We start from the raw sequence: 20,501 nt of genomic DNA on the forward strand, positions 1-20,501 counted from the left end.
AGTAAAGGTTTATAGGATGGCCAGAACAAATCACCATATCTTTGGTGACTTAAAATAACAAAAATTTACCCTCTCACAGTTCTGGAGACCATTAGTTCCACATCAGCTTAAATACATCACAGTTCATTCCTTTTCATTGCTGCACAGGATTCCACCAAGTGGATATGCAACCATTTGTTTAGCCATTCTCTTATTGGCATACAATTAGGTTATTTCTATGTTAGGGCAATCATGAATAAAGTTTCTATGTACATTCCTATACACGTATTTTTATAGACATACCTACTCATTTATCTTGAGCGTTCATCTGGGAACCACATTGCTACCCAATAGAGAAGCTATATGTTTAGCTTTGGTAGAAAGGCCAGCTTACCTAAGTGCAGTTACAGCTACCGCCTATAATGCCGGCATCACCTATGGGCAGAGTCCCAGCTGCTCCACTTTTGGTCCAGCTCCCTGCTAATCTGCCTAGGAAAGCAGTGGAGGATGGCTCAAGTACCGAGGCCCCTGCCACCCATGTGGGAGACCCAGAAGAAGCTCCTAGCTCCTGGCTTTGGCCTGCCCAGCCTTGGCCATTGCGGCTATTTGGGGAATGAACCCATGCAAGGAAGACTGATCTCTCTCTCTCTCTCTCTCTCTCTCTCTCTCTCCCCTCACTTCTATCTCTATATCTGCCCTTCAAATAAATAAATAAATCTTATTTAAATTTTTTTAAAATTAAGGATTTATTTATTTATTTATTTGAAGGGCAGGTTCCAGAGAGAGAGAGGAAAAGAAAGTATCTTTCTTTCACTGGTTCACGCCCCACATGGCTGCAATGGCCAAGGCTGGGCCAGGCCAAAGCTAGGAGCCAGTAGCTTCACCCAGGTCTCCCATGTGGGTGCAGGAGCCTAAGCACTTGAACCGTCCTCAGCTCCCTTCCCAGGCTAACTAGCAGGACACCGGATTGGACATGAACTTGGGCCTGTAAGAGATGTGGCGGTTTAACTCACTATGCCATGACACTGGCACGGCAAAGGAATTTTTCTTTTAACAAAAAGATACAGCTCACAGAGCTAGCTAGCTGATAGGTTAAATATAGAGACTGGGCCAAATAAAGGAGCCAAGAATGTCCTTTAGTTATTCAACTTGAGCAAACAGACAACTCTCTCCCTCTTGGAGAAAGTTGAGTCCTAAGAGAGTGCAAGGAATGGCAAGCAAGGAGGGGCAAGGAATGAAGAACTCTCTCTGAGGTATCAAGTTGAGATTCCTATCAGACATGCAAGTGGAGATGTCAGATAGGTACACGGTGGCTGAGTCTGGGGCTCAGAAGGGAGGGCCAAGCTAGAGATGGAAACCACGTGTTGTCAGTTTAAAAAGAATCTAGAGATCGATGCTGGAGAAAATCACTCACTAATGAATGTGGATAGAAGATAGATCCCTGGGGCCTTGAACATGAAGAGGACATGAAGACAGTGGAAGGAGCTGCTAGGAAAACAGGAGAAGACCAGGAGAGTGCTGGTGACCCCAGCACCAAGTGTTCCCAAAGGAAAGGTGTGATCCCCTGGGCCAAATGCCGCTGAGACACGGAGCAGCGAGTGAAAATGCACAGATCTGGCAAGTGGCTTTAAGTTGCTTCTTATCCAAGGGAGGAGCTAAGAAAGTGAGGGAAGAAAGGGACCATCTCTGTTGCCCTGGAAACAAGCCAGAATACAATCCTTAACCAGGCCGTCTGGCAGAGGAGAGCAGGATATTTAAAGAAGAAACCCTCCAGATTGTCAAGATCAAACACTTGCACCTCAAGCCATCAACCCAAACAGGGCAATTCTTGAATCTTCAGGCTAGAAGAATCAGCAGCAAACACAAAAATCTCCCCTTCGGGTGGGCATTTGGCACAGGAGTTAAGCACTAAAATGCTGCCTGGGACATCTGTGGCCCCTATTGGAATCCCTGGAGTCAAGTCCCAGCTCTGCTTCAAATTCCAGCTTCCTGCTGATGCAAACACTAGGAGGAGGCAATGATGGCTTAAGTATGTGGGTCCCTGCACCGACATGGGAGACCTGGATCAAGTTCCGGGTTCCTGGCTTTGGCAACTCTGTCTGTCTCTGTCTCCCTGTCTCTCTGCCCTTGAACCAAAAAACAAATTTTTTTTAATTTAAAAAGAAGTTCATGGGGAAATGGAATTGATGAAAAGTACAGCTTTTAAAAAAAACAAAAAAACAAAACTCTCTCCTTATCGTCTGAAAACATCTGAACTAGCCATAAACATTTTTCAAAAAAAGAACAAAAACAATTGTTGTTTAGTCTCTGGGGGCAGGGGGTAGTGAAGGGCTTGCTGGCTGAAGGAAGCATCCTAGGATTCAATGCTGCCTTCACCGTGTACTTACAGAGCCCTTACCAGGTAATCTACAGACACCATGGAAATAGCAGAGAACAAAACAGACAACACTCAGCTCCCAGATCCCTGCACCTTCCTCCAGGCTCATCCCTCCTCCCATGCCAAGTGGTCCTGAGGCCGCAGAGTAGAGCTGGGCAGCCCCACACCCACACCCGGCTCCCCGCTGCCTTCAGAGCACACGGGAGAAACTTCGCCCAGGACAAAGTACAGAGATCAGCCCCTGGCTGGAGGTTGAATTTTCCCCAGGCCAAATCTAGGGAGCACAGGCCCCACATCTGGTGAGCAATTAGTTTAGATGTCACTGCAATTATCACGTTGGCACCCGACAAAGCCCAGTCACAATTGAGGACAGGATTTTAAATCAGGACTTGCTAGAGTCTCATTAGGTAATTGATGCTGATCGCATTGCTTAATGGGGACCCATAAAATGCCTGCTATTTATATTACAAGGGGTAGAGAAAAGGCTCAACTAACCAGATAATTGACAGATGATATGGGGGTCAGTGTGAAGAGTAGGAAGAGGCAGGGAGACCAGTGAAATTTGCCTGTCTCTGGGTTTTAGCTTCTTATTGGTGATGATTGTTTGACCGGATTCAGACAACTGTGCTGTGGTCGCCACAAAGCCCAGAGCTGCCCTTCCCAAGAGCAAGGGACTGAGATAAGAATTGTCACTTAATAGGATTTTCTACAGCTGGCTAAATCGTTCGCTAAATGAGCAATTTCAATCATCCTCTCTCCATCCACTAGGAGTTAAGCTGGATTCTCCACCAGCCGGATCCCCCCTCCCATAGCCTCATTCTCTCATCAGCTTTTAACCAGAAAGACAGTCTGGCTGGGATGCAGAAGTTGAGATTGTAGCGAGACCCTTTGGGCCCAGCTGAGTCCACTAGATCATGAGGCTCTAAAAGACTTGCAGCCCCATTCCCCACCCTGCACAAGGCTGGGAGCCCTGAAGATCCATGTACATCCCCTGGCTCCATATACCAAACTCCCCAGGACAGAGGCCTTAGGGCAGGCCAAATTATCTGACAATTAAACAAGAAGAGCTAACAATTCCACTGCAGAAATATTTAATTATTTGAAAGTCAGAATTACACATAGAGAGGAGAGAGAGAGAGAGAGAGAGAGAGAGAGATGTCTTCCATCCGATGGTTCACTCCCCAATTGGCCATAACGGTTGGAGCTGCACTGATCTGAAGCCAGGAGCCAGGAGCTTCTTCTGGGTCTCCCACGTGGATGAAAGGGCCCAAGGACTTAGGCCATCTTCTACTGCTTTCCCAGGCCATAGCAGAGAGCTAGATCGGAAGTGGAGCAGCCGGGTCTTGAACTAGCGCCCATATGGGATGCTGGCGCTTCAGACCAGGGCATTAACCCATTGCGCCACAGCGCCAGCCCCCAACATAGGGCTTTTCAACAAGGAGCCTTCATTAAATCCTACAAATTGGGTGGAGTTTAGCATAGCAGTTAAGATGCCACTTGGGATACTTGTGCATCACACTAGAGCGCTTCGGTTTGCGTCTCAACTCCAGGGTCAGCTCCAGCTTCCTGCTAATGCACACCCTGGAATGCAACAGGTGATGGCCCAAGTGCTTCAGTCCCTGACACCCATTTGGGAGGTCACAATTGAGTTTCTGGCTCCTGACTTCAACATGGCCAAGTCCTGGTTGTTGTGGCCATTTGGGGAATGAACCAGTAGATGAAAGATTCTCCCTCTCCTTCCCTCTTCCCCTCTCCCTTTCTATTAACTCTTTCAGGTGGAACAATGGAATATACTTGAGATTCCAGAGTAAACCCTCACATTTATAGCCAATTTGTTTTCAACAAAGTTGCCAAGATAATTCAGTGTTAAAAGAACAGTCTTTTCAATAAATGATGCTAGACAACTAGATATCTACATGCAAAAATATTAACTGCTAACCCTTTCTTACATAATATACAAAAAGGAACTCAAAATTGAAAACATAACATAAGTATAAGAGTTAAAACTGGCTGGTGCTGCAGCTCACTTGGCTAATCCTCCGCCTGTGGTGCCGGCACCCTGGGTTCTAGTCCCGGTCGGGGCGCCGGATTCTGTCCCAATTTCTCCTCTTCTAGTCCAGCTCTCTTCTGTGGCCCGGGAGTGCAGTGGAGGATGGCCCAAGTGCTTGGGCCCTGCACCCGCGTGGGAGACCAGGAGGAAGCACCTGGCTCCTGGCTTTGGATCAGTGCAGCGCGCCGGCCATGGCAGCCATTTGGGGGGTGAACCACCGGAAGGAAGACCTTTCTCTCTCTCTCACTGTCTAACTCTGCCTGTCAAAAAAAAAAAAAAAAAAAAAAGTTAAAACTATAAAACTCCCTGAAGAAAGACACATTTTGGGGCCCAGCACTGTAGCATAGTGGGTTAAGCCTCCACCTGCAGTGCCAGCATCCCATATGGGCACCAGTTCAAGTTCCAACTGCTCCACTTCCAACCCAGCTCCCTGCTATACCTTGGGAAAGCAGTGAAAGATGGCCCAAGTCCTTGTGACCCCTGTACCCACATGGGAGACTGAGAAGAAGCTCCTGGCTCCTGATCGACTCAGCTCCAGCTGTTGCAGCCATTTGTGGAGTGAACCACCAGATGGAAGAGCTTTCTCTCTCTGAAAGTCTGCCTTTCAAATAAATCTTTTTAAAAACAGTCTTTTTGACTTTGGATCAGGCAAAACCTTCCTACATTTGACAACAAAAGTACAAGAGACAAAGGGGGAAGAAAGGTAATATATATGCCATCAAAATAAAAAACTGGGGCAGGTGTTGTGGTGAAGTAGGTTATGCCACCACTGGGATACCCTCATCCCATATTGAAGTACCTGGTTCAAGTCCCAGCTACTCTGAGCTTTGATCCAGCTTCCTGATAAAATGCTGGGGAATCAACAGAAGATAGCTCAAGTGTGTGGACCCCACCCATGTGGGAGACTCAGATGGAGTTCCTGGCTGCTGACTGCAGCCTGGCCCAGCCCCAACTGTTGTGGGCATTTGGGGAGTAAACTATCAGATGGAAGACCTTTTCATGTGTGTGTGTGTCTCTCTCCTCTTCCCTCTGTCAATTTGACTCTCAAGTAAATAAATCTTTAAAAAAAGATTTATTTTGTGTGCTTCAAAGGATACCAATAAGATAACTCATGGAATGAGAGATATTTGCAAATCACAAATACAATAATGGACTTGAATCTAGAATATATTAAAAAAAAAAAAAAAACTCAATAACGAAACAATAGGGGGCTGATGTTGTGATGCAGTGAGTTAAGCCGCCTCCTGCGATGCTGGCATCCCATGTAAGCCCTAGTTTGAGTCCTGGTTGCCCTGTTTCCCACATAGCTCCCTGCTAATGTGTCTGGGAAAGCAGCAGAAGATGGCCCAAGTGCTTGGGCCCTGCATCCACATAAGGGACCCAGATGGGGCTCCTGGCTCCTGGCCATTTGGGGGGCAAACCAGCAGATAGAAGATCCCTCTCCCTAACTTTGCCTTTCAAATTTTAAAAACCTTAAAAAATGAAATAAGTAACCCAATTTAAAAACGAGTAAGCAATCTGAGTAGACATTTCACTGATGAAGATCTGCATACCATAAGCACATAAAAAGACAATCAACATCATTAGCCATCAGGGAAATTAAAAACAAAACCACAGTGAGATACTACTTCATACCACTAGGATGATTGTAACAAAAATATCAAAACAAGCATTAGAGAGGATGTGGAGATATTGGAACCTTCAGACACTGCTGGGGTATTGCAAAATGGTACAGCTGCTTTGGAAAACAATCTGCCAGTTCCTCAAAAGGCCTCAATTCCTAATTCCAATATATGTTCAAGTAAATGGAAAAACACAGTCATGCAAAACTTTATACACAAATGTTCATAGCAACATTATTCTTCATAGCCAAAAAGTGAAAACAATTAACATGTCCATCAACTGATACACATAAATAATATTATTCAGCAGTTTGGATCTGGTGCTGTGGTACAGCAGGTTAAATCACTACCTGTAGTGCCAGCATTCTATGTGGGCACGAGTTCATATCCTGGCTGCTCCACTTGCCATTCAGCTCCCCGCTAGTAGCCTGGGAAAGCAGAGGCAGATGGCCCAAGACCTTGGGCCTCCACACCCATGTGGGAGACCTGGAAGAAATTCCTAACTTCAGCCTGGCCCAGCCCTGGCTGATGTAGCCATTTGGGTGGTGAACAAGAGAATGAAAGATCTCTCCCTATATATAACTCTGCTTTACAAATAAATAAATAAATATCAAAATACAAAATTTACAAAAAGAGTATTATTCAGCAATTAAAAGAGATAAAGGATGGGTTCATGCTACAATATGGATACACCTGGCAAAGAACACACTAACAATAATGTGGCTTTTTGTGAATGATTCCATATATATGAAATATCCAGACAAGGCAAATCTGAGGCAGAAAGTAGACCAGAGGTCACGCAGAGCTGAGAAAGTTGGAGGGGAACAGGGAATGACTTCAAATAGGTGTGGCACTTTCCTGTGGGATGATGACAAGGTTCTAGGATTGACTGCGACCATCACCTTGTCTACTATAAATGAATGAATTGTATAGTAAACAAATTACATCTCAACAAAACTGATTAACTGCAATTCTTTGTCAAATTCTTACAACTAAGAGTTCTGATTGTTATCTTTAAAACAATAATTAAAAGATTCTTAAAAGAAGAATAACAGAAAAATTGAGTGCTTTGCTGGCAAATCTCAGTTCCACCACCGGCTGACTCTGTCACCTGGAACATATTCCTTAACCTCGTTGAGCTCATTTTCTCATCTCTAAAACAAAGAAACTAATGTGTGAGGACACTGGGCACATAGTAGATGCTTAGTAAATGGAAACCATAAAGCAGAATAGCAGTGACTAAATAGAGAGGAAGAAAAAGCTGTATTTCTGGGCCCAGGCCACATCTGTACATTTTTGCCTAACACTTGCCTGGGCTCTAGGGATAGCAAGATGACCTTGACTTTGAAGAGATGGAAGACTGAGGGATCAGATAGACTGCCCAGAGGCAGAGGGAAAATCTTTTAATGGGGAGAAGATTCATTTATTGATTCATTTAGTTTTCATCTATTATTTCTTTATTAAAGAGGCAGACAGACAAGCAGAGACACTGTCCATCTACTGGTTTGTACCCCAAGCACCTACAACAACCAGGAAACTGGAACTCAGTCTGGGTCTCCCAAGTGAGTGGCAGGGACCCAATTATCAAAGTCACCACTGGCCTCCTGGCAGGGTCTACACTAGCAGAAAGTCGGAATCAAGAGTCAAGAATTGGACCCTTTTTTAAAAAGACTTTACTTATTTGAGAGGTAGAGTTACAGAGAGAGGTAGCGACAAAGAGAAAGATCTTCCATCCACTGGTTCACTCCCCAGAAGGCTGCAATGGTCGAAGCTGGAATAATCTGAAGCCAGGAGCCTGGAGCTATTTCTGGGTCTCCCACATGGGTGCAGGGGCCCAAGGACTTAGGCCATCTTCCATTGCTTTCCCAGGCCATAGCAGAGAGCTGGATCAGAAGAGGAGCAGCCAGAACTAGAACACATGCTGCAGATGGAGACTGAGCCCACAACACCACAGCGCCTCCCGAGGACAGCAGCATCTTAACCAGCATGTCAACCATCAGGCCAAAGGCCCCCCAAGGGCCTTTCCAGAGTTGACCAGAAGAATGTGAAACCTCTCTCTCTGGGAAAAAGCGGCCCGGCAGAGGCTGAAGCCAGAAGAACAACTGATGTTTTATGGACAGGGCAGAGAGTGAAGCTGCTGCAGGACGGGGCCTAGCTCCCTGGGTAAGTAAGTGGGTCTTCGGAGCTCCTCCTCGCTCCCCTTATACCAAGTTCCCGGCGGCCCTAAGCTCTGAATCGCCTTCTCCCTCCCACTAGTCCTCTTTTGGGGAACAGAACCCGATGCTCCGTGGGCAGAGCATGACGCCTCCGTCACTCCTCCCTCTGGTGACTCATTCCCAAGACTGGGGGTGGCAGGAAGTGCCAGGGCCCCCGAGCTGCAGCCCCATCCGGATTCTGGCAGCTCAGAGACATCCTCTGTTCTTCCCTCCTCCCTCCACCCCCGCCACCTCCCTCACTTCCAGCTCTGACTCTTGACATTTCTTCGTGGAGACACCCACCTCCCCCAAAACTCTTCTTGCCTTTCTATCGCCTCCTCCAATCCTCAGCTCCAGCTCCCAGGGACTGCTGAGTGTAGACAGCAAGAGAAGCAGGCACAACCCAGACCTAGGGGGGCTCCTAGTGACAATGGGACAATGACGCAGCAGGGTCTGTATCTCCATGGCCACGGCTTTGACAGGTAGGCCCACAACCAAAGCTTTCTGATTGCCACTTAAAACAAGAAAATTGTTTTAGTACGTGCTACCTCTTCACAAGCTTTGCCTCATTTATTTCTCACAACAAGCGGATACCATTATCACTGGCATTTTGCAAGTAAAAAATGAGAGGAAGCTCCTTTGGAAAGTGTCGCTCCCCCTCTTCGTGGAGGAACGACACTAAACCCTGCCTAGGCTTCATATCCGAGTCACGGCACCATTATGTCGCTCCCCGTCTTCGTGGAGGAACGACACAGGACCCTGCGCTGTTCTTTTGTCTGCTCGGCCCTCCCCGGGTTTGCTGCTGGTTCTTCCCGGGTTGGCTGCCGTCCCTTCCACCTCCGTGGAAGGGCGGTTCCCCCTGCCACATTCCCCACTTCCGCGGGGGAGCGGCACACCACCGGCCGGCTCTCTTGGGGGCTGCACAGGCGTTCCTTCAGATAGATGTTCCCCTTAGATGTTCCTGGTGCATGTTGTCTCTCTCCTCCTTTATAGTCCTCTTCCACCAATCCCAACTCTGCTACCCACACGCCGAGTACGCTGCTCTCCTCCAATCAGGAGCAGGATCAGCTCCTGCAGGTCATCACCCAAGCTGGCGAGAGGCAGCTGCGCAGAAGTTGCTACTCCCTTCTCAGCGCCATATTGTGGGAAAGCAGATGCATAGAATAATTCTTAATTCCAGTAACAGTCTAGTCCGAGTTGCTCCCAGTTGCTCCCCACAGGAAAGTAGCAGAGTTACAGCTTTTAACCACCAGGCTTTCGTCCCTGTTTTAGAAACCAGGGGCTCTGTAGCAGTCTTTGTGCACCTAGGACTAAGTAACTGAGAATGGCACGTGCAGTTCTGAAGCCCTCAGGACAGCTTGCCTGGGGTCTGGTCTCCCTTCTAGTTCCCCATACCTCTGCATCTAGCCCACCCTTGATTCCAGTCAGGTGGGAATGTGGAGAGTTTCTCTCAAGATCCTCATCCCCTTCAACAGCTTACCTTCCTATTCAAGTTGGAGGACAAACAATCTTCTAATTGTGGGGTGCCAAGGGCTATGTAGAAAGAAACAAACGGGGCCAGTGCCGCAGCACACTAGGCTAATCCTCCGCCTGCGGCGCCGGCACCCTGGGTTCTAGTCCCGGTTGCTCCTCTTCCAGTCCAGCTCTCTGCTGTGGCCCGGGAATGCAGTGGAGGATGGCCCAGGTCCTTGGGCCCTGCACCCACATGGGAGACCAGGAAAAGCACCTGGCTCCTGGCTTCGGATCCGGATCAGTGCGGCACACCGGACATCGCGGCCATTTGGGGGGTGAACCAACAGAAGGAAGACCTTTCTCTCTGTCTCTCTCTCACTGTCAAAAAAAAAAAAAAAAAAAAAACCTTGTTAAAAAAATAAAAGAAGGAAACAGGAAGGCATTGTTCAAAGATGCAGGCAAGCAAAGGATGCTATGGACACCCAAGAGTGGGGTCAGCCCTGGTTTCAGAAAGACCCAGCATCCATCAGGCCAAACAGACACAAAGACAGCCCACAGAGCAATAGAAATAATGCCCTTGGATTATGCAGCACTTGATAATTTCTCAAGTGCTTTACAAACATTTGCTCCTGCAGATGACCTGCGAGCACCCAAGGGGGCAGAAAGAAAGCATCTTTTGTCAGCTGTCCCCACCTGCCAAGTTTCCCCCAGAGGGGGAGGCAGGAGGTGGGCAAGGCAGCAAGGGAGTTCAGGAAGCCCAGGCCCACGGGTGATTGAGAGATTTTACGGTGACTTTTCCCTCAGACTCTTCCGATCTCCCATTTCCACTGGATTACAACGTTTACATAGCAGGGTGGGGTGAGGGACCCTGATAAATCTTCTCTGCGTGGGGATGAATGCAGTGGAAATGCACTTCTGCTGACAGCGCTTTGTTTTACTGCTCTGCTGCCCTTCAGTTGAGGGAGCAAAGAGCAAGGCTACTACTCTGTGAAGGGAGGGAGAGAAAGGCAAGGAGGAGGAATCAAGATCAGAGAGCCCAAAGAGGAGGAAAGAGAAGAGACGAGACGGGGAAAGGCGGCAAAGGAAGAAGGCAGCATAGGCTGCTGGGCAGCCAGGGTTGCCTGCAGAGACAGATGGTGTGGAGCGAGCAGCTCTGGAGGACGGGTGCTGGCCACGGGAGGATGGTGAGGAACAAAGTCTGGAGGTGGGTGCCATGCTCTCTCCTTTGTTCTTGGTCGCAAGAGGTTGGAAGAAGAAGGAAGAGTTCCAGGCCCAGGGCTCCTTTTATGCCCACTTTTGAGGTGGTACCAGGGCCTGTCTGGATCTTTGTCCCACTGCTGTCATCCACCTGTTTCCGAGGGACCTTTCAGAGGCATGGTCTCTGCCACCAATTTCACTGCACGGTTTCCATCTCTAAACTCTCAGCTTGCTTCCTCTTTTGGTAAAATGGGAATTCACTTACCCAACAAACATGTACAGATTGTATGTCAGACATGGGGCTATGCGGTCATCTACACAGCAGTAAGCAAGACAGACAGTGGTCCTTTCCTTCAACGAGTGCACATTCCTGGGGCTGGCACTGTGGCACAGCAAGTTAAGCCACTGCCTGCAATGCTGGCATCCCCTATGGAGGACAGTTCAAGTCCTGGCTGCTCCACTTCCAATGCAGCTTCCTGCTAATGCACCTGGGAAAGCAGCAGAAATTGGCCCAAGTGCTTCCACCCCTGCACGCACACGGGAGACCCAGAAGAAGCTCCTGGCTCTTGGCTGCGGCCTGGCCCAGCCCTGGCTGTTGCAACCATTTGGGGAGTAAACCAGAATAGAAAATCAATCTCTCTCTGTCTCCCCTTGCCACTTTCTCTCTGTAACTCTGCCTTTCCAATAAATAAAATAAACCTTAAAAAAAAAAAAAAAGCACACAACCCAAAGAAAAACATCAAATTTCCCCAGATCAACAGGCCCCGCCAGCACGAGGGTAATAGTGAAGAGAGCTTGCTCTGTAAGCATCCCGTGCGTTAACCCCTGGGATCACACGGCAGCCTGGTAAGGAAGGTCCCGTTACTCCTCACTTGCACAGGTGAGAATGCCCTGGTCGGGGCAGCCTCCCCGACACACCCAGTCCTGTTATTCTGTTATACATCCCTCACCACCTGTGCTGCTATTTAAAAGAGATTTATTAACTTACCTACATGCTTGTTGCCTGTTCACAGCTGTACCCTTAGCACCTTGAACAGCTTCTGACCCAAAGTAGGCGCTTAATAAATATTTGCTAGAAGAGTGAAGGAAGTGCCTCCCACTCCGGGTGCCGGCGAGGGTGAAGCGAGGGCAGGTGCTGCCGGAGCAGGATCACTCTGTAGAAACACAGGCGACGATTATCAGCTGGCATTTATTTAGGGAAAAGAGCTTCTCTCCTAGCTCATCTCCAGCTGCCTTTTTTTCTCTTTTTCTTTTCTTTTTTTTCAAACTTCCCTGAGACGTCCTGCCCTTTCCTGTCCCCAGATGCATTCTGCATCCTCTAACTGTGTCCTCCTCAGTGTTCCTGTCTCATTCGCATTCTTGTCCTTTTTGCTCCCCTAACTTCTTTGTTTCTCTTTTCCATGCCTCGTGGGAGAAAAAACTCACCCAGCTGAATCGTAGTTGGTGATTTCTGAGGCCGAGAGGAAGTTCAGACTTGTGTGAGAGCCTTCTCCCCGCAGAGGGTACTTTGCTCCATCCGTAAAATGGACGTGCACTTAACCCAGGGTCTTACCCCCCTGCTATGCCAGACACCGAGCAGTTTTTAAGACCCTGAAGAATGAGCAGGATGTTTATCCCCTGATTTATGTTTACTGCAAGTGACAGGAGGTAGCACATAACAGAGGGAGAGGGGACAGCTCTTTGTCAGGCTATCGGGCTGCGGCCAAGGCTTCTTTTGGTGAGGCTTCTCTGGGCGAGGACATGGGAGGGTCGGTGCCATGGTCCTGACACTGCTCCCCCAACAGGCTCACAGCACTGACTCAAGACAATCCGCCAAAACTCGGCGCATTTTACTGCCGTTCAAGTGGGCACAGAGATGTGCCACCCTCTGTGCACATGCTGCTCTTTCTGCCTGGAAATCCTCTGTTCTCTTCTCTAGGTAACCCTGGAAGTCTCCTCTTTGGCACTTTTCTAGGCTTTCCTCCCAGGACCCTTTTCGAGTCCCCTGTGCAAAAGAAGTGGCAAGATTTGGCCAAGTCGTGTTGCGGTTATTTCCTGCTTGACTGCCCAACCCATCGCTCTGAGCTCCTCACAATCAGGAACTGAGTTTCCTCTTCCCTGTCTCCCCAGAGCCACGCCTCGTACCAGCTATGAAAGGGCGCTGTCCAGACACCCAGCACTCCTCCTCCTCTTGGCGATGCTGCTCCTCAAGATGGTTATGCTCAGCATCTGTAGTGTGCCAGGCACCCTAGATGTGTTATGTCATTTAATCCTCGTGTTGGCCTCTGAGCTAGGCATTAAATGAGACAGACCAGCAGCACTCTCCCTAAGGAAAGAGCCCCCTTCTGGAAGATTCCTGAGTTCTTCATTGGACACTCACCCTTGCCACTTACAATCTACTCAAACAGCAGCCAGAGTGATCCTTCAAAGTCATGTCATGGGAGTGGATGTTTAGCCTAGTGGTTAAGGTGCCTGCATCACACATAGGAATGCCTGGATTCAATTTCTAGGTCTGACTCCTGATTCCAGCTTCTTGTTAATGCAAACGCTGGAAGGCAGTGGTGGTGGCTCAAGTAATTGTATTCTTGCTACCCTTGTGGGAGACCTAGACTGAGTTCCTGGTTCTTGGGTTCAGCCCAGACCAGTCCTGGCTATTGTGGGCATCTGGGGAGTGAACCAGTAGACGGGAGCTATTTTTCTCTTGCTGTCTTTCTGCTTCTCAAATAAGAGAGAGACAGAGAGGAAATTAATTGCCTTCGCACTGACTATTGTCTGGACTTTGTGACTCCTTTCTAAAGAACAGAACACGGTAGAAGTAATGGTGTGTGACTTGTAGCGCAAGGTCATAGAAGACACTATGACTAACCCAGTCTGATCAGGAGAAAACATTATACAAATTGAGAGACATTATACAAAATTACCTGATCTTCAAAGTTGTCAAGGTCATAAAAAATTAAAACAGACTGTCCCAGATGGAAGGAGACTAGGGAACACGAGCACTAAATACAACACAATGTCCTGGAACGGATCCTGGAACAGAAAAAGGGCATTGATGAAAAACTGGCAAAAAGTATGTTAATAGTCATGCACCAATGTTAACTTCTTAGTTTTGACAAATGTACCATGGTTATGTAAGATATTAACTTTAGAGAAAGCTGAGTGAAATATACTTGGGAATGTGGGAACTCTATACTATCTTTGCAACTCGTCTGTAAATCTAAAATTATTCTAAAAGTTAAAGTAAAAAAGGCAGCGCCTTCCTCCTTGCTCTCTTCCTCGGATCACACACTGCTGTGTTATAAAGGCATTCAAGCATTTCTATGCAGAGGATCATGTAGTGAGCAGCCCAGGCCTTTGGCGCAGAGACAGGTGAGCGTGCAGTCCTGGAAGCAGACCCTCCGGTCTTAGCCAAGCCACTAGCCTGCAGTCCTGGCTGACACCTTGATTGCTATGTCAAGAGGAACCTCATATCAGAACCACCCAGCTAAGCCATTCCCAAATTCCTGGCCCTCAGAAACTTGGAGATAAGAAGTATTTATGGTTGCTTTAAGCCTTTCTGTTCTTGCTTAATTTATTATGCAGCAGTAGATTCCCTCTATCTCAAACAGACTCCTTATGATCACATCCGATTCCCTTTGCTGACCTTCATTTTATTTATAGCTCTTAACACTCGACATGCTATGAGCTTGGTTATTTTAACTTCTGTCTCCACACTAGAATGTGAGCTACATGAGAATGAAGACTTCGTTTTATTTGGATCCCCAGTAGCTAGAACTGTGCCTAACAGATGGTAACTGTGAGTAAAGGATAGAGGAGGTAGCAGTGGTTAACAGAGCTACAGACACGAAAACCCCTCCCCTGTCATCAGCTGGGAAGGAAAGACCTAGACTCTGTGGTGAGGCACTGTGGCCCTGGGAAGTCTGAAACCCTGGGCTCTGGGTCTCAGTTCCTCACCCACTGAGGCAAGTCTCTCTGTCCCTCTGAGTCTCTGTCTCCACAACTGTAAAGCTCGCAGATGAGGATAATCTGCAAGATCACTAAGATTTCTTTCAGCTCGAATAGTCACTGTCTCTAAGGATGGGCTGGGAGGAGCACTAAGGAGAACTCAGCACTGGGGCTGGGGAAGAAGAGGGGCTGAAGAACCTCCTCGATCATCACAGGGAGCTGCCCCTGTTCATGTTGTCATAGTCTGAAAATCTTTCCTATTTGATCCTCTAAGCCTTGGCCAAGGCTCAGCTTCCCTCCTCTAAGAAGCCTTCCCAGGCTCACCTGGGTTGGGTTAGTTGTACCCTCCTCCGGCTTCCACAATCTTCTTCACGTGTTTGAGGCACTAACACAAGATTGTGCTGAGCTTATAACAGGAACAGGTGGTCCCCAAGCAATAATCTCAGGCTTACAATGCCCTCCGGGAGACCTGGGGCCCCGACGGAAGGAGGGCAGGAGGAAACAAGAGAGGGATTGGAAGTTCAGAGATACACTGGGGCTCCCTTGAAAATTCCCCCTTTCAGGACCTACACTGTGGCCCAGTGGGGTAAGCTGCCACTTGGGATACCCGCATCCCATATCAGCATGCCCGGTTCGAGTGCTGGCTATTCCAGGGTTCCTGCTAATACACCTAGGAGGCAGTAGATGATGGCCCAAGTGCTTGGATCCCTGACAACCTCATGGGAGACTCAGGTGGAGATCCTGGAATCTGGCTTCAGCCTGGCCCAGCCCTGGCTGTTGTGGGCATTTGGGGAATGAACCAGCAGATGGAAGATATCTCTGTCTCTGTCTGTGTCTCTCTCCCTCCCTCTCTTTCTCTGTCACTCTGCCTTTCAAATAAATACATCTTTTTTTTTTTAAACTTTTATTTAGTAAATATAAATTTCCAAAGTATAGTTTATGGATTACAATGGCTTCCCCCCCCCATAACTTCCCTCCAAAGTATAGCCCTTGGACTACAGTAGCCTTTTCCCCCCATAACCTCCCTCCCACCCGCAACCCTCCCATCTCCTGCTCCCTCTCCCATCCCATTCACATCAAGATTCATTTTCAATTATCTTTATATACAGAAGATCAATTTAGTATATACTAAGTAAAGATTTCAACAGTTTGCACCCACACAGAAACACAAAGTGTAAAGTACTGTTTGCGTACTAGTTGAAAATCACATTTAAAAATATATATTTATCTTATTTTTGAGAGGCTGAGTTGAGAGAGAGAGAGAGAGAGAGAGATTCCATCACTCAGCATGATGTTTTCCAAATTCCTCCATCTTGTTGCAAATGACTGGGTTTCGTTGTTTTTGACTGCTGTATAGTATTCTATAGAGTACATGTCCCATAATTTCTTTATCCAGTCTACTGTTGATGGGCATTTGGGTTGGTTCCAGGTCTTAGCTATTGTGAATTGAGCTGCAATAAACATTAATGTGCAGACCGCTTTTTTGTTTGCCAATTTCATTTCCTTTGGGTAAATTCCAAGGAGTGGGATGGCTGGGTCGAACGGTAGGGTTATATTCAGGTTTCTGAGGAATCTCCAGACTGACTTCCATAGTGGCTTGACCAGTTTGCATTCCCACCAACAGTGGGTTAGTGTCCCTTTTCCCCCACATCCTCTCCAGCATCTATTGTTGGTAGAGATGGTAGGTTGGTAGGTAATTCTCAAATAAATACATCTTAAAATAATAATAATAATAATCCCCCTTCTCACCCAGTCTTAGTGCCACTGTCAAGAGAAACATACCCCTCGGCTCACCTGCCCTCTGTCTCCCCCAAGCACTTTGTCACATGTCATTTATTTTGCCATATAAACTTCCTCCTGTTCTTTCTTCTTAGTACACCATCTCCTCTCAATACGCATGTACTGGGTCCCTTCCCAGCGGTGCTTCAGGTCTCTGACAGCTTTCTGGTACTTGGTGTGAAGATAGGTTTGAGGGGCCATTTTCTCTCCAATAGAACAACTTGGGCAAAGGGTTGAAGAATCTGGTTTGTTCTGGAAATCCGAAGTGGTGGGGTAAGGTGAGGGTGGGAGCACTAGGAGATAAAGGATAGGCTGACAGGGGCCAGTCTTGGTGTTTGTCTTTGTCCATTTTGTGTTGCTATAGCACAATAACTGACACCAGGTAATCAACTGATAAAAGACTGAAATTCATTTCCTACAGTTCCAGAGGCTGGGAAGTCCACAGCTGAGAGGCCAGCATCTGGGGAGGCCTTCTTGCTTCATCATCCCTGCAAGAAGGTGAAGGGCAAGGAAACATGAGAGCAAGAAGAGGATGTGTCTGCTTTTTCCTTTTTAATTTAAGTGACAGAGAGAAGGAAACAGAGACAGACACCCACACACACACACTGAGAGAGAGAGAGAAAGAGATCTTCCATCTGCTGGTTCACTCCCTCAAATGCCTGCAATAGCAAAATCTGGACCAGGCTAAAGCCAGGAGCCAGGAACTCCATCTGGGCTTACCACGTGGGTGGAAGGGGCACAGGTGCTTGAGCCATTATCTGCTGCCTTCCAGGATGCATTATTAGCAAGAATACTGAATGGGAAGTCGAGGCAGAATTCTATCCCAGACACTCCAATATGGGATGCAGATGTCCCAGGTGGCAGCTTAACCTGCTGCACGACAATGCTCCTCCACTCTCTCGACAATTTACCTAGCCCAAAAATAAGGACAGTAATCCATTCCTAAGGGCAGAGCCCTCAAGACATAATCACCTGTTACCAGGCACTGCCTTCCAACACTGCTACATTGTGAAATAGGCTTGCAGCATATGACTGTGGGGAGATACCTGCATGTCATTTGCCTTGGAAACGATTGAAGAATTCTGCACACATGGAGCTCAGTCCCCTTTTCCTGAGCCCGCCTTTCTTATCCTTTCCTAACTCCTTGCCCTATATTCCAAGCCCTGTTTGGCTTATATCAAAATCTTTGTAACACCAAAGACTTTTTGAGAATCTTCCCCATGTAAGCTGTCTGTTCACATTACCTCATTTCAACCTTACAGCACTGACAGGTGAGGAAAATGATTCTGTTATTTCTCCTAAGTCACAAATCCAGTAAGAAGCAGAGCCCAGTTTCTTAACCATTATGCTGGTTGGCCCACGCTCTCTGTTCTTTTCTAAGTCTCTTCTTTAGAGAAAAAACAGTTACAGATGTCTGTGTGATGTCTTTGGGGCATAGAAGCAGAAGGGGCAAGTGTAAGTCAGGGACTGGGTGATTCCGAATCCCTGGGACTCATCTCACTTCTCTGTGCTGGGCAATCTCCTGCCCCCCTTTCTTGGTTCACCTGCTTACTTCCTTGGACACTGTTTGGTCTTGTCTTCTGGATTCTGGGTAATGCATTTTCTCTGCAAAATTCCCAAATGGACTTTAGCCTTCTGGAACCCCTGCAGGAGGTGGCCAAACCTCTCAGCTCCTTCCCAGCTCCACTAAAAGGGGGTTAGTAACAACCTAGGCTCCCAAAGCTCTTCAACAAAGCTTTGCTTCATGCTGCCTCATCACCCATTCCTATCCCTGTGTCCTTTCCCAAACTGAAAACACCTAAACATGTGTGCTTCCCAAATCACGCCAAGTTCCTGAAAACTCATGTATAGTTGCTTTCTCTGAACAGCAGCATCCACCCTACCTGGAAAATTCCTAATTGTTCTAAATTTCCACCCAAACATGACATCTTCCCCCATGACATCATCATCACAAAGAACATCACTTCTTGCCCAGACTCCTGAACTGGTCTCTAGGATACCACTCCGGCCCTGCCCCCTGTACCCAGAGTTATCTCTCTAAATAGAAACTTGAACTCATCGTCACCTTTCTTAAAACTCTTAAATGTGTCCCCAGGCCCTAAAGGTAAGCCATTCTCCTTGACCTGGCTTTGAGCTCTCCCACCCCATTCCCACCTACTTCTCTTGATTCCTGTCTTCCCACCCACCCACTACCCTACTGTAACTCCAGCCAGCATTCTTGACACATTTGCTCATTTCCTTGAAACTTGCCAGGATCTCTCGCCTTCACATATTTTCCTTGGCCTGGAACTCTTTTTCTCCACCTAATTTCCATGGACCCCTCAAGTGGTCTTAGCCTGAACTCATGGCACCATAAAGCCTTCCAGAATCCCCCAGCCTAGACTGGATGCTTTTTGCCCTCCTACCCAGCATTTCCCCCATGAAGACACATGCCCTGTTTGTTACTGCCTATTTGTTTGCTTGTATGATGCCAACAACTGGGAGCTCCCTCAGGGCAAGGACCTACCTTATTCCCTGCCATAGCCCAGCATCTAGTAGGCTCTCCATGAGCAATCCTTGAATTGAGGAGTGAATAAAGCCTTTCCTGTCTCTGCAATGAGACTCAGGCACCACTGCAGCTCCTGCCACCACCATCCTCGCAGCTCCTATTCAGGATTGTGAGTGAGTGCTTGTCTGGGTGTTCCTCTCTCTCTCTCTCTTTTTTTTTTTTTTTTAAATTTTTGACAGGCAGAGTGGACAGTGAGAGAGAGAGAAAGGTCTTCCTTTGCCGTTGGTTCACCCTCCAATGGCCGCCGCTGCAGCCGGCGCGCCGCGCTGATCCGATGGCAGGAGCCAGGATCCAGGTGCTTTTCCTGGTCTCCCATGGGGTGCAGGGCCCAAGCACCTGGGCCATCCTCCACTGCACTCCCTGGCCATAGCAGAGAGCTGGCCTGGAAGAGGGGCAACCGGGACAGAATCCGGCGCCCCAACTGGGACTAGAACCCGGTGTGCCGGCGCCGCAAGGTGGAGGATTAGCCTATTGAGCCACGGCGCCGGCTCATGTTCCTCTCTCTTAATGAACTGGGATTGCACTTTTCATACTTGTGCCCACAGTGCCCAATTCAGAGTTTAGCCTAATTCCTTCCATCTATCTACTTGTTTTGTTTTAATTATTTATTTGAGTGGCAGAGAGAAACAGTCCCCATTTACTGGTTTGCTCCCCAAATGCCAACCAGCTGAAGCTGGGGAGCCATAAACTCTACCCAGGTCTTCCACTTGGGTGGGAGAAACCCAATTATTTGCACCATCATCATTGCCTCCCAGGGTTTGTATTAGCAGGAAGCTAGTCAGGAGCCAGAGGAAGGCATTGAACGCATGCACTCCAATAGAGGATGTAGGTATTTTAGCCACTGGGCCAAATGCCTGCTCCATCCACTCTTTTTTTTTTTTTTTAACAGTGATTAAGTATGTGCTATGTACTAGATCCTATGGGTACAGCATAAACAAAGTAGAGAGGGCCCTGCCCTCAAGCTCACATCCTAGGGGCATATAGTGGGTGCTCAGCAAACAGGAGGCTCAGTGGATCTTAGTCCTACTGGGAAGCCCATGGGTCTCCCCTGTCCTGAGCTACAAGCAGAACACAGGCTCTGCGGAAGAAGCGTAGGTTGTCTGTAGGTTGTCTTGGTGACCTCTGGACCTCCCCTTGTCTGGGTCCCCTTGGGACTAGCAATCAAGCAGCAGCAGAGAGGGGGTACCCAAGAGGGCAGAAGGGGGAGCTCAGTGGAGAGGATCTCAGACCCTGCTGTTGCAGCTCCGTGCCCACGGCCACCTTGCCAAGGCAGCTGGAACTGGCTTTCTTCGCTAGCCCGGAACACAGGAAAGAAATATAAACACACAGAGGGAAGAGGAGGAGAAGGAGGAGAAGGAGGAGGTGAGAAACCTAGGGC

General features: G+C 47.9%; 1 long non-coding RNA gene across 3 annotated transcripts; it reads right to left on the reverse strand.

Moving 5' to 3' along the window:
• Positions 1-4,279: 4,279 nt before the first annotated feature.
• LOC149126070 (uncharacterized) lies at positions 4,280-12,287 on the reverse strand. Of its 3 annotated transcripts, none has more exons than XR_016236172.1 (3): positions 11,861-12,084; positions 9,704-10,053; positions 4,280-4,666 (listed from the first exon to the last, which is right to left on the reverse strand). It is a non-coding gene; the product is annotated as an uncharacterized LOC149126070 (long non-coding RNA). The 3 variants fall into 3 exon arrangements; XR_016236171.1 differs by lacking the exon at positions 4,280-4,666 and adding an exon at positions 9,237-9,348 and having other exon boundaries at positions 11,861-12,083; XR_016236170.1 differs by lacking the exon at positions 4,280-4,666 and having other exon boundaries at positions 9,237-10,053; positions 11,861-12,287.
• Positions 12,288-20,501: the final 8,214 nt, after the last annotated feature.

Source organism: Oryctolagus cuniculus, chromosome 6 (genome assembly GCF_051225735.1).
Source record: "Oryctolagus cuniculus isolate XC-2025 breed Fujian yellow rabbit chromosome 6, ASM5122573v1, whole genome shotgun sequence".
In the NCBI taxonomy this organism is placed as follows: domain Eukaryota; kingdom Metazoa; phylum Chordata; class Mammalia; order Lagomorpha; family Leporidae; genus Oryctolagus; species Oryctolagus cuniculus.